Source organism: Vidua chalybeata, chromosome 4, assembly GCF_026979565.1.
Source record: "Vidua chalybeata isolate OUT-0048 chromosome 4, bVidCha1 merged haplotype, whole genome shotgun sequence".
NCBI classification, from domain to species: Eukaryota; Metazoa; Chordata; class Aves; order Passeriformes; family Viduidae; genus Vidua; species Vidua chalybeata.
This window is the reverse complement of record NC_071533.1, coordinates 20,595,255-20,622,421: the sequence shown is the minus strand read 5'-3', so window position 1 is coordinate 20,622,421 and position 27,167 is coordinate 20,595,255. Positions and strand designations below refer to the sequence as shown.

Here is a 27,167-nt window from a genome sequence, read left to right as displayed (position 1 = left end):
CACCTGAAGGATTCAATACACAGAGGGACAGGACAATAAAGCATGTTGTGGTGCCAGGGCAGCAGGAGAAAACCCCACACTCTGGGAAGGGCATGCGGGAGTGCACAAAAATGCAGTCTGGGCAAAGCACTAAGAGAAGCCTCGAGTGGGACCAGAGCTCACTAAGTTCTGACCAAAAACCTGGGTAAACTTCTCAATACCTACAAATGCAAAAATACCATCTTGAGGTTGACTGCCTTCTCCTCATGCCAGAAGCAGCAAATATAAACATCATTTACAAATCTCCTGCAAACATACAGGCTTTTGTGCTAGACCTAATAAGGCTTCAATTCATGTTGTGAGGAACACTTGGGCTAGGTAGTGTTAAAGAAGCTAGAAAGTCTGTTTATGTGGACAAAACCAGAATATTAAACACTGCATTAAAACAAAAACATTTTCAATTATTTAGAAAGTGTTTTCAATCAGTAGACTCCAGAATCAAAAGGAAACAAAACAAAACAAAAAAAAATACAACCATCTACCCCATTACCAATCTCACCAACTGGAAAAGAAGGCTTGAAGTGCTTTCCACACAGATGATTGAGATTGCCAAGTTTCCTTTTGCAAGAAAATCAAAAGTATCGTAGGGTCTTCAAGTGGTCAGCATGAAAATGCCTAAAGAACCCTGAACTAACATTGATCATTTCTGTCAGCAACCAAATTCAAAATTTCTTAGTTGCTCTCTACCTTCAAGTTGTACCTTTCATCCCTTATGCTTATATGCATGTGCAGAGTATCCTGCATGTTTGAACCAGAATGGTCATTATACAAACAGCATATGCATTATAAACAAAGGTAATTTGCTCCATGGTGCTGGAAGGGAAAAGCAGCTCTTTAGTAAGAGATTAGTTTTACATAGAGCTGCAGGAGTTGAGAACTAAAAAAAAAGAAACGGTCAGCACATGCATTGTCTTCTGATCTGAAAACCTGCAGCTAAGATTTCTACCCACTGTATACTTGATAGGGATATAAATGTGTTTCATTCACATATATATGTACAGAATATATATCTGTTATGTGTTAAGACTAAGAAATTTCACAGAAAATAAGCCCCTTGCATTTCAAGTGATCTCCAGAGTTCAGAGGGCTTTTCAGCTCTGTAAGTCTGGTCATATTCAATAGCAACTTCCATGGGCACAGATTCATAAAGAGGGCAGATTTTCATTTCAATACTATAGATCTGGTTTCATTCAATAAGAACTGGTGTGGTTTGAGATCCACAAATAGCAAGATTAACAAATCCAATCTTATAGGTCCAGTCATGTTTAGTAAGAACCTTAAGATCACAGATTGTCTAATAGTGCAATTTATTGAAGCAACACAAAAAGAGTGTTGAATCTGCCATTGGTAAATGCACCAGCTGTGACAGAAGTCTAACAATAACAATAATATTGTGTTAACCCAGGTAATAATAGTAATCTAAGAAGCTTACAAAGAAGGCGTCCCTTTTTGGGAGGAAAAAGAGAAGAGTAGCCTGTCAACTGTCTCTGAGGTCTTTAGCGTCTTTCCTCCTCATGAGCTAAAATTTCTACCCTTTTTATATACAGCCTGACCTTATCCTTCTCCTCCTATGTAATATATAGCAAGATCTAAACAGAGAGTTAAATAATGCAGTCATATACAAGGTACCATGTGCTTCATTAAGCTTATTGGCACATACAGGGTCTTCTTCTAATATAAATGACACTGAAGCAGGTAAAAGTTTCTTTTGGCCATAGTAGCCTTCAAAGTTCCAGTCACATGACTTGGTTTTGTTCTATGCTGCTCATCAAAGACAAAGCAGGAATATCCCATTGCCACAGGACTTGATCCTTCAGCCAACTCGCCTTTTCTTGACATCAGCTGTGCAGATCTCCATCTGCAAGGATAATGCAGAGGGCACACAGGGTAGACCACAAATAGTGGTCAAATCTTGTCTGTCACTTTGGTCATCATCCCACAGCTACTACAGCAGCCTCTAACTGGTTCTTACCTCTTTTTAGTGGCAAACATATTCAAATAATATCCTACTACATGGGATAGATAAATAAGTCACTTTACTAATTTATTGGATAGCAAAAGGTCTTTGCTGCTTTGCTGGTTGCAGAGCAAACTAATCTGAAGTCCATGTGTAGACTGGCAAACAGGACAAGTAATGAGAATCTATGAGATACAGAGCAGACAAAGACAGTGCTTTTACCTTGCTGGCTTTCACACCAGATTGGGTTTTTTTCCTTTCAAAAAAAAAAGTGATTTGTTTTTTGAGAAAGAAGGAAGCAAAATTACCATTTAACTGGATTTAATGAGCCTTTGCTTTTTCCATTCAGTAATTTCCTTCACTGTGATAACTTAGTTAGCAACACATCTGACAGTCTACACAATATTTGTGCTGTCCTAAATTATTTTTTTAATACCATACCTTTCTTATTCTCACAGCCTTAACATAGTTAATAGAAATTATAACAAAAGAGATAGGGACATCACAGGAAAAAAAAAAAGAAACAAATTCTTCACTTTTTTCTATGGTACATAAAATGTAGCTTCTTGATCTGTCAGTATATCACATTAAAAATATTCTTTTCAACATAGAGTATGTATAATTTATGCAAACCTATCTCATAAGAAGCTATGCCATTGATTTTCAAAGGCCTAACTCTCATTCCAATATGCTCATAGAATATTAACAGAAATTAGGAACCTAAAGGACTTACTGGACGGAGACTTTATCATTAAACTCAGGAAATACCTATTGGTTATAGTACAACAGATGTATTCTACATTACAACAGAGGTATCTGAATCATGATGCAGGCTTTACTTTTCCTAGTGTGTCTGAAAACTGTTAAGGATTTTCCTGTTTGAAATAATAAAATATTTTTTTCTTTATCATTATTATTTTTTAAAGAAAATAGGCAAGGAAAAATAATAATGGCAAGCAAAGATAATATAAAAATGCTTAACATTTTAAAGCACCTTCTTGAAAAGGTCATGTTTTGCACTACACCCAAAGGGGAGAGATTAGTTTTAATTTGGATTAGTATTACTGCAGTAATTCCAGGAATAAATTACATGGCCTTGGTTCAAAACTAAGAGAAACTCACTGACTAATATACCCCATACAGTACAGAGATACTCTGAAAAGAGAGACTCTTTATCTCAGGCTTCTCATATCTATGGTACAGGGCTTTGTCTACCTCTGCCAAACAGTGTTCATTCCTATTGTCATTTTTATACATCAATTCTATTTTGCTTTTGCCTAACTGCACTCAAAAAAATTTATTGAATGTATTACCAAAGGTAAACTGAATTTACTGAATTATTTTGACTTAGCCCTTGGGCTCAGAGAGCTCATCCTGTCTCTCATGTCCTATCAGCGTTCATAAAAATATCACTGTTTTCCTTTTGGAAGTCACAGACAGAAATTACCTCAGATAAAAATTAAATCCTACTTGGCAGATATAGCAGATATTTTTCCACTGGATCTGCTTCTCATCTTTGATACATCCACCTTGGCTGAACAGAGGATGATTTTCTCCCAACTATCACCTGTGTACGGTCTGTCACAAATTGTGCCAATTGAATCAAAAAATACTGTTCCTTTAATCTAATAATGTTCTCCATGCAGCTTTGCAAATAATTGAACTTTGAAAGGTTTCAGAGGGTCATTGATTTATTTTTATTCTGACCTGCTCCAGTAATCTCATATAAATATATATAAACATATAATTCTAATGTTCCCTTGTTTTATTGTGTGGAGATACAGTGGAGATACAGTAGGTAATGCAGGTCAGTGCATGATCACAGACATATACATGGCATCTAAAAGATTTTTGGCTTGAATTTGCGTCATGCAGCACAGCCATACAAATCTGAATTTCCAAACTTTCACACTGCTCAAATGAGCACCATTTCTTATCTTGGAATAGAGCCATCTCTAGCTGGGACACAGACAATGCTGCTCTTTATTGTATACTTGGTTAGAATTTGCAAAATGAAATATTTTCACAGTGGTATGAAAGGTTCATATGAAATGATGGTAAATTATTATTTTTGCATCCAAAAATATTTTGATAAACTGATGAAAAGGACCGTGGGGCAACAGCAACTGTTTCACTGGTTTGTGGGAAGAAAACACTTAATAAACCTCAACAACGCAAACTTATACCATTCTTCCAAGAAAGGAACACTATGTGATCAAATGAGAAACCAGCATTTAAAACAACAGTGAATTTTCTCCTAAGTTTAACTTGTAGTTAGTCCAGATTCAAACACATGTGCTAAGAAGAATGGTACTTTGTCTACAGTCTACTGACAGATTAATTCACTGTGTAATTCAGGAGGAAAATAACCTTCTGAGTATTAACCTCATTATATTCAGCAATTATCAATATTTTGCAAAACCTAAGAAACTTTCTGCTGACACTATTTTACTTACTCTATCTCAAGGAAATTATACTTTAGTGACTGGGCCAAGGTCACACAAGGAAGTGAGGTGGACTACTTCCTCCCTGTTTTGCCTCCATCTGAAGTTAAATGGGCAAAGTAAAACAGGAAATAGTCCATAACAAACACTGGCTTTCTGAGTGTGTAATTTTGTACTCACAAACCATTAAACTGAAAGAAAATACTACAACAATAAAGTCACAGCCAAATTTTGTAATGCACTGCATGCCACTCTAGTTTTCTGAATCTGAGGAAAATATGTTTCTTACTAAGGAAGTTCTCATAACAATGAGGCTGGATATGGAACTTATCAAATAAAAGAAGAAAAGGAAGCAAACACTGGTAACATCTTTTCACATAAATCAAGACACCATGAACAAAATTTGTGCGTATCATCTGTCACTCAGGGAGAAAATCAAGTAAAATCCAAAAATCTCTCTACTTGCCTAAACCAAAGCATAGTGTCCAGCCTCTCTGTCTCAGAAGAGCAATGCAAGAACAATTATTTTTCTGCATGCTTCATTGACTACTCCATGGTGTTGGAAGATTTCTAATACAGATTTGCCTCTCAGTTATTTCTGGGATGCATCACTCCATATTACAAATGGTGTTTCCCTACCAAGAATCACAAAAGTTTTGTATGATATCAGAAACTCGCCTCTAGCTGTAGAGAATGACAGAAAGCCAGGCCTTATACCCCTGGGGTGTGCAACTTTGGAAAGGCACTCAACTGCCGGAGTACCCATTAACCAGTGATGGAAATGAGCTCTATAGAAACAGGTGCTTTTCAGCTACCTCACTGTTGAATCTGGCACGAGCCTCAACAATATTGAAACTGCCAGTACCAACACCTAAAAAAATGAAATTACATCTAAATCCTTGTACTAAACAGGTGTGAATTTCTGTGAGTCCTGATACACAGGAAAAAATTCTCTTTTTACCATAAAAACATGCAAGCAATAAATTGACATAAAACAACAAAAGCAGTTTTTTAACCATTTTGAAGTGTCATAACTTTGCTTGTACACTACTTTGATGAGCAGAAGTTGAGTTTCTTGGTATAGTCAAAGCTGCACCATTAACATAAAAAGGTATGACATCTATAAAAGTTAATAGGCATAACACTAAAAGCTGCCAAGTATAAGAGCAGAATAAAAATAAAAGCTTTTGCCTTCAGAATCCCTGTAACTGTGAAGTCTATATCCATCAGAGCACTGTGCCCTACGTTATTTCACTCCAAATATAACACTGCTAGAACGTTTAGCAGTGCTGTGAGTGCTCATTACATTTTAGAAACACTCTTCAATAGACAAACTAACAAAAATTTTTAAAAATACAAAATAGACATTTCACAAAAGAGTTTCAAGTCACACACCAAACTGGGAGTGAATAAGTTTTCCCACTCTACACAAAGTACTGCTATAATCTTGGTTACATGAAGTCTGGTATCATGCATTATCTATTTTCATGCTTTCAGACTGATGACAATGGCCAATAAAGGAGAAATCCAGTAGGTCCATTAACAAAGGTTTTCTTATTACCATCCTAAATTGTGGAATGGTTTATGTCTGCAGTCTATCAGCTCCTTCAGCAAGATCTGATGTATCTGAAGGTTTAAATTGCTCTCCAATTGACCTACTCATCTGTATGTAAACATAAATTATCTCACTGGAATATACAGAAGATCAATAACAATAGAAATTGGACTTTTTACATGTTTATCTCATTCCACAATTAAGCCTCAATTGTTCTCCATGCCTGTAACAGTTCTTGATGCTGTCTCTGACAAGAAATATAAAACATAAGCCTAAGCCTGTGTTTAATTAAGAAATCCCTGCAGTCCAAAGTGGATGGTTGCAGATTTATAAAATCACCACAAAAACTTATCAGTGCAGATGCAAAAGCTCATTGTTTCCATTTATAATGATTATAAGAGAAAAGGATGATTGTCTTAACAAATTTTTCTCCATTAACAAATCTTTCTCCATTAGTGGAGCAGGACAGTAGCGGACGAAACAGGAGAACTAACCATAAGTCCACAAAAATGTTTTTGGATTTCACATCCCTATTACTAACCCAGAAGTATCGTTCTCCTGAAACCATTAATGAATTCCCCTTGGATTATGATATTGCAAGCAAAAAAGGAAGAAAACTGTTTTTATACATCAGTAAAGCCCACATTATATACTTCTCTGTGAATAGCTTGTCTTATCAAATGGGAGCTCAAGCACAACCTAAACCTCATATAAGTAAAAAAACCAAACAACAAAAAAACCCAGCAAAAAGCCCCCTCTAAACTGTTCTGAGACCCATTCTTTGAAGTCCATATCCATCCACCTGTAGATGAAATCAAATATACTATTTGATAACATACAATAATTCTTTGGAAACTTCAGGAGGCAAAATTCTTGTTGTATCTAACCACAAATGGTGTTGGACAAGGTGATCTCAGGTGATCCTTTCAACTAAATTGGCTTTTACTCTTTAATTCCAGAGTGAGAGATAGGAAGAGAGAAATGGAGAATGTAGAGTGTGGTCAAATAGAATTCATTGAGTTGACAAATAAGAAAAGCCCAAAGTAGGCAATAAAAACCAGAGTTTGGAGGAAAAAACCATGGAGCCATACAGCAGCTCATGGGGACTTGGCACTGAAAGTTCTGCTCAAGAATCCCAAAGAGAAGCTTGGAAAGCAAGTAAAGAAACCCATGTGCAGCAAATACAGGTGTTCCCTGGCAATTGTCCTGTGTCCACATCTGCTCCTGAATGTCTGTAGAGCCAAGACATTATATCTACAATGCTTTCTTTGGAAGGAGTTCTTGATGTAGCAACACATTGGTTTGATGGAGTAAAAAGTTTATCTCCTTCCGAGTCATGCCAATTTCAGCAGCATGACATGAACATATGTCAGGACATTGGATGGTCATACCTTAGTGGAGGAAAGAAAGACATTATTTGTAGATTTTGAAAGTGGAGATACAAGTATTAAGAATTTCTTATGGGTTGCAATTGTATATCTCTTTTACTTCCATTGCTGGAATCAAGTCAATTGGATACCAATGTCTCTTCCTCCATTCCTTCCACTTGTCTGCAAAAAAACCTACATCATAGCTCTTTTCTCCCCTTCTCTCTCCTTGTAGGGACAATATTAGGGACCTTTTCTGTTTCCAGCAAGTCTTTGTACCTTCAGAGGCTTTCCCTGTGCTGCCAGGTATGTGTGCACCAAGTTGAATGTAAAGTCATCCTACAACCATATAGAGCAATGAATGAAGTGATGAGATGAAGGGAAACAGCAGCTTGTAGGAGTAGCATGAGGCGAGAAGGTGTCATAAAACATGTCCCTCTAGCCTAAAACTGTTGGACTGGGAGAGTGAGGTAACACAAAATTGCCTGCAGTTACATTTAATGATATCCTTCTCAAATGTCAGTCACACAAAGTTGTTATACATCTCAAGCTCTGGGTTCAGTTCTTTCCCAGGGCTGTGGGGCTTACCTGTTATATGGATCTACAGCTAAAGCACAGCAGAACTACTCCTCAGATTGGAAGATCTCATCTCATATCTGACAATTCCCTATGGAAATAAACAAATTCCTCCTACTCTTCGTTGAACCAGCCTAAATTAGTTTTGAAGGTACCTAGGTGAACAATAGTTTTGGACATTTCTGTAACTTTCTAGATACAAAATTACATTGCCATGAACTGCAAACATCAATGGGGCAAAGCCTACTACCACAGGAAGAAACCATGAACTCCTTCCTCTTGGAGCTAACATTTGTCATTCAATGTGCATCAAAGCCAACAAGCTGAATGCCAGCTCCTCTCCTCTCTACCCTGACATTGTCATTTTCCCATTTGGTCTATAAATCAAATCAGGCAAAGTAAATAGGTGGAAAAATGGTCTAAAGCACTACTGATGTACACTATATAGCTATATAATGTCCTTATATACATACGATTGCAGAGTGTTTGCTAAGCCTCCTGCTGGCTGTTATCTCACATTTTATTTATATACATCATGGAGTGTAAACACATGCTCATATCTTGAACAAAAACCCATAAATAAAGTATGCAACAAAAAGACAAGAAAATATTCTGTGCCAAGATAATCTGGACAACTTCAAAGATATGGTCTCTCTAGATGCTATAGGTCTTTTTTAAAATAAAGTTTCTTGCTTGAAGGGCTCTTGAGACCTTACAGCATTTACTTATAAAAACATTTCCAAATTATAAAATCTCCTGTAAAGCTCTATTTTCACCTCGACAATTTATCATAGAGCTATTTGGTTATAACTGAGCAGTGTAATCCCACAAGAAAAAAACCTGTACCACAGAGCAAAGAGCCTAACAGTGGCTGCCTTTGCCAAAAAAAAAAACCCCAGGTAGGATTCTGCTGCTTATTTTAAACATGATTATGACATCCACTAATGCCATTTTATAAACCAAAGCTTCAGACCTGGAATTATTCTTTAATTATAAATACAAAAACCCCTTTGCTCAAGGGTTTAACTATGCCTGCATGGTATCCTTCAGGCCTCTTGTACAGTAAAATTAAAAATAAAAGAAAGGGACATTTAAAGCAGCACTATGCCTGTCAACCCTGGAGTAAAATTGCTACAATTGCTTCTTTTGCTAATTTAGCCCATGGATGCTCTTCCCAGGGCTCCTGTTGCTGTACAGGATTTGCTGGAGGATGTTATCACTTGTATTTTGAAGCTACTTGGTGAAGCATCCTGCTATTCCTTCAGAATCCTGCATTGCAATTTACACAATGGAATCAGACACTGACTGTTCTTCATCTGAAAGCACTAGTCCATCACATAAAAAATTAAAAGTGTCAGATAGCATAATGGTAACAAAAAAGATTTGCTGTCCCTTTATTTTTCTCTTCCTATTTTTAAATAGGTAATTGCACTGCATAGGCTGTAATAATGCAATTTGCAGCAGGCCTTGGTAGTTTGTTAGTAGAAAAAATATTACACTGTGTGGTAACACCTTATAAAGACAAGTATTCTTGGAAGAAAGAAAAAAAATGCACGAGCAGAAATTATAACTGAACAGGCAATAAAAGATCAAGGAACTTTCCAAAGAGACCAGTGACTTAGGAAAACAGCCACAACTAGAGACAGCTTTTACTAGAGTTTATTACTAATGTACCTACATTAGTAATGTTAACAATTGCTAGGAAGTGGGATGACACAGCAGCCCTAAAATAATTCCCATTTTTATCTCCTCCCCCTCTACCTTAATCTAGACTTTAAAAATGATGCTGAAAATCTGCGTCTTTTTAATAGAAAGAATAATTGAAAGAATTTTAAAGCCTGGCAGAAAAATTTCTTTGAAGTTTTCTCTAAAGCCAAATATTCAACTTCCTACAACAGATAGGTGAACAGGGAGGCCTCTGAGTGCTTTCTTGGCATGTTGGCATTAGCTCAACAGCAGCTGGTAATTAATAACCTTTATCTAAATAATAATTCATACAGGATTAAACTGGTCACAAACACTACAGCTTGATGCTGTTGAAGCCATTATGATGTAGTTTTGAATCAGTGTTTTCAATGAAAGCATGCACTGGCCAATTCTATGTGGGTATTTTGGCTTACAAGAGGGAGGTAGGAGAGGCAAGGATATTTGATGTGATGAGTCACAACAAAACCACCTTTCTTTGTGATTCTTATGCCAAGAAAATGATAGAGTTAAGGACACTAAAACATGTCTAAAAAGGAGAAGGTTAATGAATAAAATGCCAAGCTCCTGCATATTTTACAGAACATCTTCATAAACTCCAGGTAAGTAATAATAAGTATATTCACAATCCTGTCTTCCAAAAGGTAAAAAGTACACCAGAAGGAAAAAATAATAAAGAACATGTACCACTGTAAGAACAGGCAGGAGAAGAATCTTAAGAAACTTAACCCACTTAGGGTTAAGGTCAAAAATCATGGTTTAGACACGGGCTATTTTCATATCCATGCTGTAACTTCACACCAAGAAAATCTTGCCAGTCAGGAACACTTCAGTAGAATTAAAAAAAACAATGTTAGAAAGTCTAGAGAAAAGAAGAAAATCGTAAAAGATGTGTATTAGGTACTAGTCAAACTATGAATTGGAATGAAGATGTACAAACAGGCTTGAAGAGGAAAGCATATACAGGTCCTCTGTGTGTGTGTAGTTCAGTACAAGGTCACCAGCTTTGCTGACACACAGCTTTTTAAGAAAACAGAGTCTTACATCACCACCAATGTAACAAGTAGCATAAAACAGCCAACACTCAGACATATTGAAGAAATACTGTAAAAACAGTACCTAGCATTGTTTTTTAAGTGAACTCTAGTTTGGTAATAATAGCTCAATAAAATATGAAAGGTACAATTACACACTATAGATAAATAGCTGCTCTGGACCAATTTTAATTTGATTAAAGAGATGTTTCTTTCTGAGTTTGCACTCAGACAGGAAATTTTGCATATTTATTAGCTAGTTGAAAATGTTATCACCTTATTATCTAATTTGGAGGATGCAGATGCTTTTGCTTGATAGAATTGTCCCCTAAGTTGGGAATGGCGTTGCAAAAGGCATACACTAGCCATCAAAAATCCTGGAGTATTCCTGTCTCATCTTTTGTGGTATCTTTCGTAACACACAACCCACACATGTAAAAACTGCTGTCTTAGAAGCCCAGATCCTGCAGGCATATATTGAAATAGGACAGATAAATTTCACTGTCACAAATTTCATAGGCTGCCTTTTAATACAGGCCATTTTTTGTTCCTCCATTTAAAAGGTACGCAAGGAAAATTACAACCCCTACCATTCCCAGCGAAATTAAGGAAAGTATGCCTTGGAAGCCTCTATTCATCCCTTTAGGTTTTGTTTCTCCTCCTGCAAACCTTTGAAATTAAATGAAGAGGCAACACAGCTGTAACTCCCTGCTGCTTCATGGGTGTGTGGCAGTTCAGCACAGGTGAGCTTCTGACTGGTGCATTTGTTTAAGGCCCTGCAGGATTTCCCAATGAAGCCTTTTCTAAGAATCCTATTATTACCCTACAGCCAATTAAATTTCCACGTTCAGCACTGCTGAAGTTGTTATCTTTCACCTTTGAAAACACTAAAAATGCAAATTAAATATACATAATATTAACTGAATAAAACATGAAGTTTTCTTGCCCTCTTACAATAATCCAGAGCAAGGAGCAAAAGGTGAATCAGGCAATAAACTTAGGCTTGGCTACCCTGTATTCAGAGTTTTAGCTGGAATAAACAGATCTAATTTGTTTATACAGCTATTGAAAACAACCAGAACATGATGCCAGAGGAAGTGGGTGAATGCAATGAAACAGATTCATGATGCTCAGGGATGTTTAATTCTTGCTGCTTACATAGAATCCCCAATCCCCTTCTAGTGACAACAATTATCATCCTCGGAAATCTGTCCTCCGTCCTATCCCTGGATTCTCCAATCCTCCAAAAACACATTAATCTGATGGCACTCACAGGAGCTTCCAAAACTTGCCAACACCAGGTGGTATTCTCCTGGTCTGGGGAAAATTTCTCTCTTCTACTTGGACATCTGTGTTTTGTTATCACAGCCTTGCTTTTTCTGAGGGATCCTCATCACACCATGGGGCCAGCGATTCAGAACAGTCCCACCACTGATGCTGTAAAGTCAGAGAAGAAGGCTGGGCTCTGGCTGGCACAAAGAGACAGTGGGGGAAAAAAGAGCACTACCATTCCTAAAAGAATCTTCGGAACACGTTTCTACCATTTGCTGGAAACAATCTCATTCACCAAGGACAAATGCTTCCCAATTGGTAAAACTAAGTGAGCATAATTCAAGAATCCTAAAAGTTAGCCAAAGAAATAATTGATAATATGCTGGTACTAATTGTTATAATAAAGATTGAAATAGTGGAGATTTTTCTGCAACACTAAAAGTGTTACTTCTGCAATATTGAAGGAGGGTGACCTGATAAGTACAGGAGTCTCACAGCACTTTCAACCACACAAAGAGAATAATGAAAAATTATAGACTCAGAGAACAGGTCATAATTGGTACCAGTGATTCTGAAAACTATAAAAGTCTGAGCTAAAGTGCAGGTACACTTATGGGGAAAGACATATTTTATGATATATTTTGGAAAATTCCAAAGTAAGTCTTTGTATAAACTGCTATTTACCTGGAGAGGCAAGATTACACAAAATGACAGCTATGTATAGAGCACTGCCAGGTAAGCTCACAAGACAGTTTGTCTGGAATGAAATCTGAGTTACTTATTCTGCAGAAAACTAAATGCTGATCAAACGCTCATGTTGTACAGGAAGAGAACCAAATATAACACTAAACCAAAAGAAAGGAAAATTACATGTTAAGGAGCACTATGAAATTTTCTTCTGTTCCCTCCTAACCCTCTTCTCCCACCTTCTCCAAACTAAATGAGTTTACACACATGAAAATATTAAGCAAGAAGAAAATGAATGATGTCCTAAACATTGAAGGATTCTTTTCTATGTTCTCCTAATATTATGGTGAAACTTCATCTCAGGTAGCCTGAAATTTGAACAGCCTAGGCTCTACCTGCTTAGAAATTTGTTCCAAAATAGCAATTCTTAAGATTAGATCAGACATAATTATTTCATTTTAACTCATATCCTATCTTAACACAAATGTCTCTGGGTACAAAGTAACCTTCAGCCCCCTTTGGCCCATTGTAAATATCTTGTTACTAGTCCATATGACCACAGCCCTGCAGATCTGGAATGAGATGATCTGCCACAGGGAACCCAGCCAAGGATCATGCGCTCCTTCAAAATTTAGTGATGTCCAGAACACAGTCATCAGAAAAACAAAAACTGATCCAACTATTTCAAGAGGCGGCCTGGAAAAGCAAAGGTAAACCTCAGAAAGCAGGCCATTTAAATATCTATGCTCCACATACTTCTATAGTGAGAGCTGAAATACAAAATTATATTATTAAAACTAAATTATATGAATCCTTAGATAAAGAAATAATTTCTGAAATAATCAGACTGTGGGCTCTAAAAGAGTTTACAGACAAGCTTCCAAAAGCAGGTAAGCATTTCAAAGTTCATTTTCATCCAAGTATAACATAAAACCAGCAAATCATATTTTACTTTTGGAAAAGTTTGATATTTCCAAAACGGCAATCAATTCTATCCAGATATATAGTCCAGCTGCCAGACGTAATGACTCTGCATGTCAGAAACATCTGCCAAGTGATTTTCATGCCAGGTAAAGCTTTGGGAAACATCCATTTCAAATGCTTAAGTTGCTGCTACAATGGTAGGTTTAACAGAAAAAATTACTGATGCATTTGAAGACAACATCTTGTATACTCTTGTAGCCTTGGAAACAACAGTTTTATCGCCAGTTAATATTCCAGATGTAACCACACACATCTCTACGGAAAACTATTTTTTTTTTCTAACTATGATACGTTTTTTTCCATTAATGTGTTGATGGTTATAAATATCAAGAATTTATAAGCATGGCTGATTTGTAGACAGATCTTCAGATTAGCTGAAAAATTCAAACCTGTCCCTTTGTTGCAATATCATTGCTCAGACTTTCTGCAAAGTCCAACAGAGGTTACAGGCATGGCTTTCTACTCAATTTCTATTTTGAAAGCTGGACCTAGAGAATTAAGCTTAAATCCTTCATATCTCTTTCTGTGATCTATACATCAATTAAAGGAGTACAACTCAACCCCATGGGAGTTAATTTTTCAACTCTTTCAATAGAATTTGAGAGTACTCAATAGAAATTGAGAGAGAAGAGGAAAAAAATAAAGAGATCCTGAATTAGGCACATAAGATGAAAAATTTTTCAACTCATGACAAGCAGGTGTATTTCATGTTTCTCTAAAAGGTTTTTTTTTCATTTCCTTTTACAAAAGAGCCAGATAAACAAATACAGTTTTAGACCTTGGGATGATATAATTTGCTTTTGCTTGATAAATATTTACAGTTAAACTAAGTGTGGTTAATTTTGCATAAGTTCTTCTGTGCGTCACAAGTGAGGCCCTCAGAGGCTACGATTCTTTCTTCTCCAGACTCCAAACAGAAAGAGTCTTGCATACAAAAAAAATCTGCTCTGTTTCTTTCTCCAGCTTTTCTGTATCCTTTATAGAACACAGCTCTCTCCAGGAGATAACTATTTAGAATGAAACTCTTTCGACTTAATCAAAAAGTCTGTTAACCTCTCCAGTAACCACACACAGTCATCCCAAAAACATCAAAAGTTCTCCCAGTCTGTGAAGTCTGAACAGTAGTATGATTGTAAAGACTTACACTTACCTTTGGAAACCAAAATAGCCAGCCTAATTCAACTCAAGAAACAGTGATTTTAAAAGCTGAAGAAAGTAATAATTTCCTAGATAAAAGAACTTGCACTCACTCTGTAATCCTGCAGCTGAGTAAAAAGTAGAGATCTCTTGATGCAGACATCTCACCAAAAATTGCATTAAAACATATTTTGCTTCAAGCTGGGATGTTTGTTCCTCAAAAATGTTCAGGTCCTCTTATATAAGTAATGTGAGTCTTGAAATGAAATCTGTACTGCTTCCCAAGTGGCTCCATATCACCAGTACCATTCAAAATCTGAGGAGGGTGCAGAGAAGGTGGTCTTCAAGCCATTTTTACTGTGATACAGACAATAAATACCTATATTTTTGTTTACTTGGCTTCTGCATCTTGCATTAAAAAGCATTTAAAAAGTCATAATTAACTTTTTGCATCTGTCCTTTGGACAGTTTATCAAAATCTCTAGTCTTAACACCACTGCATTCTAACACGCATAACAGTTATGTTTGGAAAGGCATGAACAAATCTTTAAATATTGCCTCCATATTCTTCACTTTTTACCATCCCTCACTATTTTCTTACACATCAGTGGCATACTTCAGAGCTTGTCAATTTGTGAGAAATCTTATCCGAAAACAATACAATAACAGTTTGTCTCATTTCCTACTCTGTTTCTGTTGATTTTTGACAGACCTGCCTTACATTTTGCGTATTTCAACTACCTTTACTAATATTGCACACCCTTTTGCAATGTGAAAAATCTGAGTTAAGTTTGAAATTAATTCTTATGAGAGGTGATACCTACCAAGATCTTGGCAGCAAGGAAATTTTGCAACACAGAAAATACTCTAGTAAACTAGTGTCATTACTGCTATTTTGTTTCTATCTTCAAAACCTTGACATTTAATAAAATCACTGTAACAGACACACTGTTGAGCCCATGGATTTTTTCACATGTAATATTTCCAGCTTACTATTGTACACAACTGATCACACTCAAGTTATCAGAAAGATTTGCTGAGCCTGATCCTTCCAAGCATTAGTAGCCATACTGATTTTCAGAGGTAATCTGGAGTGAAGAATTTTTTGCATTCATAAAGCTGGAAAAAGACAAGTACTTTTGTTCTCAATTCTTATATAAACACGTCATCAAAAATGGACAGATACAACAAGCACTTCCAGATATAAGCAATAACCATCCAGAAATAACCAACAAGAACAAACTAAGCAAGAGGAGAAGAATGGAAGAGGTCATCCCTTAAAGAAAAGCTCAAGAAGCTGTTTGTGGAGGAAGGTACTATAGTTCAGCAAAAGAATTGCCATGAAGGAAAACTACTCAAAATTCTGCTTTTCATTATCAAAGGAAATCACTCATCCACAGATACTTTTGAAATCACTTTTTTCAGGATGCAAAATAAATTACTTCTCCATTTCAGATAAAGAATCACAGAATATTCCAAGTTGGAAGGGATCCACAAGGATTATCAAGTCCAGCTCCTGAAGCCAATGAATAGACAATGAGGAAGGTTCTACATGAGCTGGTCCCTGCATTAAACATTAATAGATATGAAAAATAAAAGGCGACAAACTTCCAAACTTCACTATTACTGCTGGTGATAGGAAGAGAAGTTGAGCTTTTTTCCTTAAATTCCCTTCCCATTAACCCAAGAGGTGAGTGCAAGTTTGTTCACCACAAGTTTTTTCCTCAATAACACCTTTTGTAGTCCCAAAATAGGGTCTATAAAGGCTCAAAGTGTACAAGCTGAAGGCACAGAGCATAAAGATATAGGAAAACAGATTTCAAAATGCCAAAACATGAAAAAACAAATAAAAGAAACATCTGGAATTTAAAACTCCCTGACAGCAGATACATGGGACCAACTCTTACAAGGTGACAATTTTTAAAGTAATAAATACTGTAAAATAACAAAACTTTATTCTTATTATTTAAGTAGAAGTTCCAGAAAATAACTTGAAGCTTAAAAACTAATACACTGACATGTAACTAGTTTTAAGAATGCTCTTAACATTAAGAGTGCAGAAAGGACTATACCTTTCTCATGTTGTTGGAAGCTGCTGATTTCAGCTGTCCATTTCCACTTTGAAAGTGAAAGGGTTGTTTTTCAAGGTGCACCCATTACAAACATCACAGAACATGAATTTGTTGATAGGTTTGACCAAGGAATCATGTCTTTCAAAGGCATCCCAATTGTAACAGCAACAGACATTGTGTTACACAAAGAAGAAAGTCCAAAACTCTTCTTTGAAGCATAGTTCATGTCAGAGCTTGAGCACCAGCAGTTGCCAAAGGAGGCTCCAGTTACCATCTGTGCTACTCCAGAGTCTGCTCTGGCTAGGAATAGAAGGTGATCCTGTATATTCACCATCCACACTCCCTGGAGCTTCCATAAAGAGCATCTGCTAATACACAGAAATCTCTAACTTTCACATCAAGTTAGACTGCACATGAAATGAATGTCTGAACAACAAAAAATAAAAATCATGCAAGGAGGAGAACTATATGTGAACTGGCAAATATGTTACATCTATCAACCTAGTTTAAAGACTTGACACAAAAGTTGAACTTAGAAAATCTTGAGATGTGATCTTGGCATGACCAAACATATTTACTAAGTACATTTTGGAGTTTTGAAACTAGTTGTGCTCAAATTCCAAGGAAACTTAGGGTAAAAGAACTTGCTACAAACAAGTATGTTAAAACACATTGCCTTTCTTGCTAAGTTTATTGAAAGGAGTAACTGAGACAAGCCATAGCCAACCCCATTTGTCATGTCCACAGCTCATTTCCATATGCAGAAACCAATTCTTGAGAATTTTGATGCTATGGAACACATCATAACCTGTCAAACCGGTTTTTATTGTCTGTGAAGATTCAGAGCCAAATTCAATCAAGTCTTACTGATCTAAAGGCTCAGCTGAACCTTCTGGTTTACGTAGTACGTTGCATGAATTATGACCACTTATTCTTCCTTCTGATAAAAAAAAAATCTTTACAATAAATTTTAATAATAGAGTTTTAGGCATGAGTACTATGCAAAGAAAAAGAAACAAAATAAGGTTAGAGAAATTCTCCATGGTACATAGAGAAATGTTGAAAAATAAGTAAGTTTTGTGCTTAAAAAATTGTGATTTGAGTGTGACTCATAGAGCCACTCAATAACTGTGCATGGAGCTTCCCTGGATGCTGACCTTTTGAAATGTTAATCCTCCAAATAATGAAATTCAATAAAAAAAATATCCCAACTGCAGAATTCCTAGTAACTCTCAATATAATGCTGTTATCTGCTATTGAAAGGTATATTTTATGTATTAAAAAAGAAGTAGTTGTAACTAACAAAGAGTACAAAGCAAAGCCTTGCTTTCTCAAATACAGGAAAATATTTTTCTCTATAGTTTTTTCTTGATATGTGGTTGTTTGTTTGGGGTTTTCTTAATATAAAGATGAGGTAGGACAATACATCTTTTAATGCCAGGTAAACAAAGAAAAGAACATAAGTTAAAAAAACATTTTCTTCAGTTAGTGTTTCTAGAGGCTTGTTTTACACTCAGTTATTCCTATTCTAAATCAAGGACACTGTGTTTTGCTAACTCAACTGAACTACGTGCTGCTTGCTCCTATGTTGTATAGGCATTTCTAGACTCTTTCCTGCTCTCACCACAGTAACCAGTTTCTACTTCATGATGTGTGGAACTCAACCATTTAAGCACACAGCAGAATATGATTTTGGCTCAGCATTTGATCCACCGGTGCCAAATTAAGAATGAAAAATACATTTAAAGGCAAGCTAGCCAAAAGAAAGTTGTATTATTCCTTCATTTATACCAAGTTACCCCCTTTTCCTTTCTATCAAATAATTAGGATTAACTAAGACCTCAGGAACAAACTCAGGTTTCATGTTTTAAGTAGAACTAGTGAGCCTTTTTACAAACGTCTTGACAATGTCTAGTCTTCCTTATTTTACATCACCTCACACTTCAGACTGCACCCATTAGAGAGAATGTTAACTGCTACAACATAGGCAACTTTTTTTTTTTTTTTTAAACCTCCTGATAAGTCTGAATGGATTTTGTTTTCTCAAAATATTCATCTTCACTGTTCAGGAAACAGAGTTTTCATACCCTTTTTCACTGAAATGGCATTTTCAGAAGTGCAAAAGTCACTCATTTTAGGGCAGCTGTTTTTTTCTGTATTTGACAACTAATGATCATTTACTTTCAGCTCCCGGCATCCAACATTGGAGCAAGCTGCTGCAACATCTGGCTGCACCTGGAACGGGGAGTTTGCGCTCCCTTCCCGTGCCCTTAGCAAGGGCTGGCTATCACAGGGCTTGCCACTGAGCCACAGCTTGCTACTAAAGACACATAATATTTCTGAAAAATAAAGTAGCTTCTTGCTGGCTTCCTTTCCTGCACCAGGTCACAAAGGGATGGGAGGAACATAAATTGTTTACCTGTAACATGAAACTGCAATTTCTGAGTACAGCTCTCTGGTACTCTGATGACCAAGCCCTCTACATCATAATGCTCTTGTTGTGAAATGCAGTGTCAGAAGACAAATTTCTGCAGGCTTTTACTTATTTAGTTGTGCTTTGTAGCCTGGAACTCTGGAAGACTCATTGTCATTTCAAACTTTTTTACAGATGTCACAAGGCACAGCCATGACCTGCAGCCAGATTTTCTGCTTTCAGCAATACCAGAGGAGCTACAGCCACCTGGCACATTTGGACAACCAGAGGTGCAGGATATGAAAATGTTGCAAAGATCTACAGGTTTCTGGAGAAAATAAGCCTTTAAAGTAAACAAAATAATGAATACCAGCTGCCAAAGAAAATGAAGTCACTGATTTGGGATTGCTTAAGTATATCCCTGCTCAGGAAAGTCTTTGAGCAGGTGCTTAATTTCCACATCAAGTTAAGCCCCATGTGTTAATTCTTTATACCCTTACATAAAGACTCCAAGCCCAAACTCCCACTTGTGTGTCAACAGAACATGAAAGACTCTGCAAGACTCCCGTGTCTATTCCAGGCTCAGAGTAAATGTTTTTTAACTACCATCAACACTACCTGTTTCATCTGCCCTCGGCAAGTGCTGCACTTACTGGCTGCATCCTTCAGAGTAGCTTGGCTCACTTCAATATTCTTTCAGAATACGCAATGAAGAACTTCACAAGATTGGATTTTAAGGAGAAAAATACGTTTCAGAAGAACCTGTAATCACAGGAGCTAGAGGCCCACCGATAGTCAAAATGAATGAGCATTAAAATCCCACAGCAAGCATCCTTTCACAAAGATAACACAAAAGGTTAGGTTATGGTTTTCTGATATGATTAGTGTTTTAATAAAACTTCCTAGTTTCAAAATCTGTTCTTGTAACTGCACTCTTTTGCCCCGATAATTTTTCATAAATTGATATTTAGTCAAAATTACTTCATACTACAAAGGGTCTAAGTAACAGGGAACCAAGCTAAAACATAATTAATTTTCCCATCTAAGAGAATGACCTTCATAATTCACTTCAGGCTTCACCTCCAGAGTTGTCATGGCTCATTTCCTCATTACCAAAATTAGATTTTAAAACACCACTGTCCTCCATAAAGTACACTTTGTCTCTGGTTATACAGAGAGAGACAGAGAAAGGAGTATGTTTAAAACTATTTGAAGCACACAAATACCCAATTGCCTCAAATATAGACTGATCTACTTACTAAGAATGCAGTGACCAAAGAGCTAACAGGTAATAACAAAACCAGCTTGCAGATGAAACAAAATATTTTTGAGAAGAGAATTAAGAAGTGCAAGGAAGGCTCAAAGGGAATAATTAAATTAGGAAATTAATTGAAATTAATTAACTCTATTGACTTTTAGACAAGCACTGAAATAGATAGATGCAGAAAATATGGATCTGTAAGGAACGGGATCCATGCTTGTACCTAAATTGTATGTTGAAACAAGGACCTGGTGACTTTCACTTATTCATAGAATTTAGCCAGGAGAAACAAAAGCAAGATCTCCAATTAACATTATGAGAGCACCCAGGAGGACTCCAAACAGCAGAAAGCAGCTGAATGCAGCAGTTCCTTGCTTTGTAGTAGCCACAACCTGCTGCAAGCTTGAAGGCTGTGAGGCCTGTCTGGGAATATACATATCTGGTTGGACAGCGATGATTGACTGCTCTAGTGATTTTAGTGGACATTGCTTCACAAAAAAAAGATGAGAAGGAAATCCAGATAGCGTGTCCATTACTTATTTAAGGAGATTACTTTAGGGGACTGATAGCTCAGGGTGCTAGTTGAATAATTGGCATCTAGGAAGATGAAGCATCTCTCATTTACTTTGTCTCTATGCTTCTGTTTGTTAAAATACCCCAAAAACCTCCAGGCACAGTGGCTTTAAACGTTTAAACATACTACAGATATTATTTAATCACATCACAATCTGCATAGTTCTCTTAAAAGTAAACCCCTAGCAGTGTGTCACAGTACATTAACACAGCACACTGAAGCTCCGTGCTTAGTGTATGAAAACACATATTGGGCACTTGTGAACTGCAAGTGGAAACATGTCTATTGCAAAAGCTGAAATGATCCAATCTAGGTTTGAAGTGTAAGTACTGCAGAACAGCAGCCTGTCCAGCTTTTCCTATAGTAATGTGATAAAATTCGCTCTGCACCTTGCCATCAAAAGGCATCACACTTGTCAAGAGGGTATTTATTAATTTATTTGATCCACCTTTTTAAAAGGGGTTAGAGGTTAATAGTCTCACAGTCACATGCTTTTCAAGCAACAGTCTGGGAAATAAATTCTTTCAAGCCTATTAAAACTCCTGCCTGTCACTTGAAAGTGGAAGCTCTGATAAAAAATGTCAAAATTTGCCATACAAATAAAGTCAAGCCCAACTTTGGCAACTGAAAATGGCAAATGGCATCAGAGTTAGGAAAATCACTCCTGCTGTTTCAAGTCATGAGAAAGCAGGAGAAGGGGGAAAACACCCCAGAGAGGTAGTGGTAGGTAATGCAAACTCTGAAGCACCAAAGTCCTCTGTTTGATGTGTGGCCCTACACAAACACCTTCACGTCACAACGTTGCATTTGAGTGATGCAATGTAGCCAAGTGTAACAGGGGATGTTACTGGGTCTCTTGGCCACCTGAAGAAAAGCTGTTTCCATAGAAACACTCATTCTTTCCTTAAACCACAAAAAACACATGCAGCATTCATAAAGTGTACATTGAGCTGGGCTTAGGCACTCTGGGAGACACAGTGGACAACAGCACCAAAAGGATGCCAGAATCTTGCCCTAGCCTGTGCTGGAGTAATGCTCTTTCCTCCCCTCTTTGGCTCAACAATTTGGAAAGCCTACTGCAGAGAAGGCTCTTCAATCACCATAATACCTACAAGCTTAATTTCTCATTTTCTTTAAACTAGCCTGAAAAAAGCCATTCTTGATCGGCTGGGTTTTTTAAATTTTTTTTTTTAATGTGGATTTGGGGGAATTTTTTGGAGCTGAGCAGAAACTATTTTAATCTTCAAGTATCTGAAAGTCTAGTGCAGTTTACAGCTGCCAGAGTTTGCTTTCAAACTGGAAACAAAGATAATGGAAGGTGTCTTACAATAGAAGAAAACATTTTTACAGAAAGAATTTGGAACTAGAAAACACTGGGGTCCAAAACCCAGAGGCTGGAGAGTGATGGAAGTCTTGCAATTACTGAATCAGCTGTACCACTCTGAGGCCTTTTTGAGAATAAATCTGATCACCTTTTACAGCCTCCAGTATGTTCTGAGTAGATTACTTCCGGGCAAAGAAAGGTCACGAGAGCTTTAAAATTGTTGCTGAAAATGTGTTAAATGTGCATCCTGCTCATCCTAAACTAAGCCTCTACTACGTGTTCCTTTTCTACTTCCATCAGTGCTCACTCCTCCCTTCTCCCTCCCCAATCTTCTCCCATGCAACCACTACCTTCCCAACTGTCAGGATGTTATCACCAGTGTAGCAAGATCTTTTTTCTTAAGCTGTCAACACTTGGACTCCCATGGTACAGTTATGCAGATTGGAGATCTGATTGATTTTGTGGGGTTATGAAGACTTAAATGAGAACAAAGCCTGTGTAAGGGAGTTTTTGAAGAGAGCAAAGTGCTGCAACTGCTGGTATGTTATGAGAAAGCACAGAGGACAGGTAATTCAAAAAATCTCCTTTTGTATTTTCTGAAGTGCTCACGATAGAAGCAATTTGCAATTGCAAGCACTTCCGACAGTTTCTGATTTTACAAAAGAGTTTTATATCATTACTGAAATGCTTCTCTCCTCTTCTTCCTTGAGTTTTTATAGCTCAGACCCTACTTGATTTTTTCTTCCTTCTCAGTATATCTTTTCACATCAAAAACCATTTTATCAGGAACTAAAAAAGCAAATCAGAAATGAAATGGAGGGGCAGTGAAGAAGTTCAACCCTGTAAAGATTTAATCTCAAACCAAACATGTACTGGTTAATAAACTGCACAAAGGAGGCTGAGAAATATCAAGAAATAAGTGACACAAAGTGAAAGTTTAGCAGTCCATGAAATCTGAGGATTTAAACAGATTTCTACACTCATCAGAAGAATGGTTAAGGACAATCTTACTACACTCATCTAGTCTCAAAGGCCAAAGAGTATGTATCCATCAGGTTGTAATTTCTGACCATAAAACTTTGCTTGAATAAAATCCTGCATGTGACCTTCATACATATTGCTGCTCTACAAACCTCTGTTGCTCTACAGCTGAATCCCATTTAGTTATGACTCACTGCCTTATTTACTTCACTGATCACAATAAGCTTTCAAAAGCCATTACGAAGGCTTGAGTTGGTGTCTGTAAGCATACTCTGGTGACTACCCTGAATGACAAAAAGGTTGGGTTAGAAAAAGAAAGAAAAATAAGCCTTACATATGTGTGTGATTGCAATAGGAAAATGTGTCTAACAAAGCTAATTTCAATCAGCTTCAGTCAAACCTATTTGTCATGTGTTATAGGTAACCTATAGAAGATTGAATTATTATAGAATTAGCATTCAAGATAAGTAAAATGTGGAAAAAAAAAAACCAGTCAGGAGAAAGGAGTAAGATTAAAAAAAACCCACCTAGCACTAAATGAAAAGAAAATGTCTGCCATGATGTTAAAACACTGCCAATGGATCTCCAATGACAACACACATCTTTGGCCAAGCTCTGACTACTTTCCAGATGCTGTAGATGCCTCAAGCGCTGCAAAGTCCTGCAGAGTATGCTCCGTAACTCTTGGTGTGCAAGTGGAAATGGCAGCATGAGGGCTGAGGAAACTGTGCTGCTCAAGGACGTGTATCAGCATGAGCCAAAGTATTATGTCTGGTCCAAGCTACCAAAGCTATCCCCCTTCACTTGCCACAAAAATGCAAAGGCCATCACACATTTTCCGTCAGTCATTCAGCTACTCTATGATTGTGCTACTAATGACAAATTAAGGACTGGAAGAAACAGCAGGCTCTGAACCATAAAATTAAAGCTTTAATTATTAGTGTATTAAAGTAAGCACCAGCACAATAAAATTAAGAGAAAGATAAGAGAATAGAGTGATTTTCTGACAAAAGAGAAAATAAGTGTTGTATTTATTTCAACCAAATTTCCCAGTAAAGAAAAAAAGAGTTCATTGAAAAGAAATAGAGAAGCATGTCTTTTATAATAAAAAATAACTACAGTTTAAGTATATGTAGAACTCAAACCCTTTTGAAGGCCTGTCCCACCTCTATTTAAATACTGCTGTAAATTGAAGTCTCACAGGAAAGGAAGTAATGATTATACCAATACATATTATTAGCACCTGTATGGATCTGGTTCATAATTCCTTGTTTCATTGTGCTAAATCACTGCCTAGCTGCCATGCAATACCTGACTATCCCTACTTCTTTCAATGTCTATATACAAAAAAACCTTAAGTTTCTGCTTTTTCTTTGTGGTACCCGATGTGGACACAGCATAAAAAAAGCCAAATCACAATATTCTCTCCCTCTCTCAATCACACAAGGACACAAATATTTTGAGACACTGCACAGAGGAGTACTATAAATATTGTGAAGAAGAAAGAGAGAGGAAGAGAAGACAGGGGAAGAGAAGAGGAAGCAACCTGCCATGTTGGACATTTCCACTGTGACAAATCTCAACGACTGCACTGCAGCTTCCACAAGGGCACAGGATGAACCATACTTGCTGCTGGCCTTTTCTGTGACCACCAGAAGGGAAGACTAATTTTCCTAACTTAAAGAACTTCAGCTCCTGTTTCTATGCACTAGAACATGCCTATAAATGGTCCCTGAAGGCACTTCCAGTGATATTATGGGGCATGTCATTCACAGGTCTTCTAGGATAAAACCGCTCGGCTTTGCTATAGTATCATCCCCCCAATCAGAGCTGTTAAAGAGATACCTTAAGGTACAAAGGTAAGACATTTAAGGACACTGTAATCATTTATAAAAACAGATTCAGAGGGAAGAATACAGTACTGCACAGCTGGAAATCCTCACAAATTATTTATCTTTACATCACAAAATCATTATGAAGTGTCTGAGTATTTCTGTTCACATTATTTGCGAGTTACTTGCCAATTTCACTAATAAAGTGAAATAAAAGAAATTATGCAGGTTCTCCATTACTACATCATGACAAAAATAACTCTGTACCTGATATCTTGTTTCATGACATCTCTGCTCATGACTTGTTGGATTTTTGAAATTCATAGTCCTAGGCAAATTCTTTATCCTTTTCTATTGACTGAAAAGGGCAGTTTAAAGACAAATTTAGACCAATTTTAAGCTATTATTATTAATCTAATGCTTTAAACAAGCATTTTGCCAAGTATTAAAAGTTGGGGATTTTAAAGGCTCTTCTGTAGTTTATACAATGAGAAAAAAGTCAAAACCTTAAAAAACTCCAGATAATGTGGCCTAAAACAAAGCAAACTTCAAACAGCTTATATAAAAATAATTTAAACAAGCAAATAGTAAATTAAATTAATAGTATATTTTGAACCTTCAGGCTTGATAGGAGAGGCCACAGACCTCAGAATCAGTGGTGTTATCATTCCAAGGAAAGGGTCATGCTTGCATGAAAAAGGCAAGCTTGAGAGTACTGAATGTCACACACTGAAAAATATGAGATTTAGTCCTGTTCTGGTATTTCTTTTACAAATAAAAGATCCGAACCGCCTGAATGTTTAAATAAACATTTTTCCCTAGTGTTTAATACAGTGCATTTTTGCTAAGCATTTGTCCAAGTTATAAACCATTCCAATGTGCCACTTTTGCCAAAATATAGCAAAAGTTAGAGTGGTCACCTTCCCTGCTACTAATATTTATAAGAAATACAATTAAGAGCAGGGGATGACTGATATAGAGATACAGAGTAAAGGAGAAAGGCAAGAATCTGGTGCAAAGTAACCAGATTATTACACTGGAACGTCTGCCTGTGTTCAGTTAAAACAGAACACATTAACTGTGGTAAAATATTTTAACAAGCAAAATGTAACCAATACATGCATGCAAAAGATTAAAACCTTTGTTCTTCACTTGGATTCTTCCAAACAAAATACAGGGCCCTTAAAATATAGGGAATATGATATCTGCTAGGCATGTAGCTGTATTTGACCATGCATTTACAAGAAACAGTTTTTACTGGAAAATATTGAACTCATCACTATTATAACAGACCTTTCACTTCCCCAACAGATGGTAATGAAATTTATGTCAAATCTGCCCCCTCCACATTTCAAATGTTGACTATACTTTCAACAACAACAAACACAATTTTTGCATAAAATAATAATTGAATATTGAAATACTGAATCATTAACTCCTTTGGATTGTTCTACTTTACTAGGCATTCCTAGCACAAATAAGGTATTTAAAACATAATGTTGTGAAACAGTTTGTAAGTACTTCACCACAATGATACAGGAAATAAATAGCTAAGTTTTAGAGTCAATGCTAAGCACAGAGCATATGCTAGCATTATCCACCCTGGATTAAAAAAAAAAAAAACAAAACAAAAAAAAAACCAAAAAAAAAAAAATAAAAAAAGAAAAAAACAACACCAACTTAAATACCAGCAATTTAGAAGGCATCTTAACAAGATGGAATTCACTTACTCATTTTCCCCTCTGAATTCTAAAAGCATCGTGTAGTTCCAGTTAGCCTTTTCAGATTGAAGGAGATGGAATTGATTCTAATTGGAATACTTTCAAAAACATGTTTTTACTGCTTCAGCCATATCAAGCAGAGACTGCAATGCTTCTCATTACACAGATCTATCTACTTGTAAAATTTAACAGAACAAAAAAAATTACTAAATCACTAAATTCTCAAAAATTAA

General features: G+C 36.6%; 1 protein-coding gene across 2 annotated transcripts in view; it reads right to left on the bottom strand.

The window, feature by feature from the left end:
• GRID2 (glutamate ionotropic receptor delta type subunit 2) overlaps positions 1–27,167 on the bottom strand; it is a 686,989-nt gene that overhangs the window by 515,540 nt on the left and 144,282 nt on the right. The window lies entirely within an intron of this gene.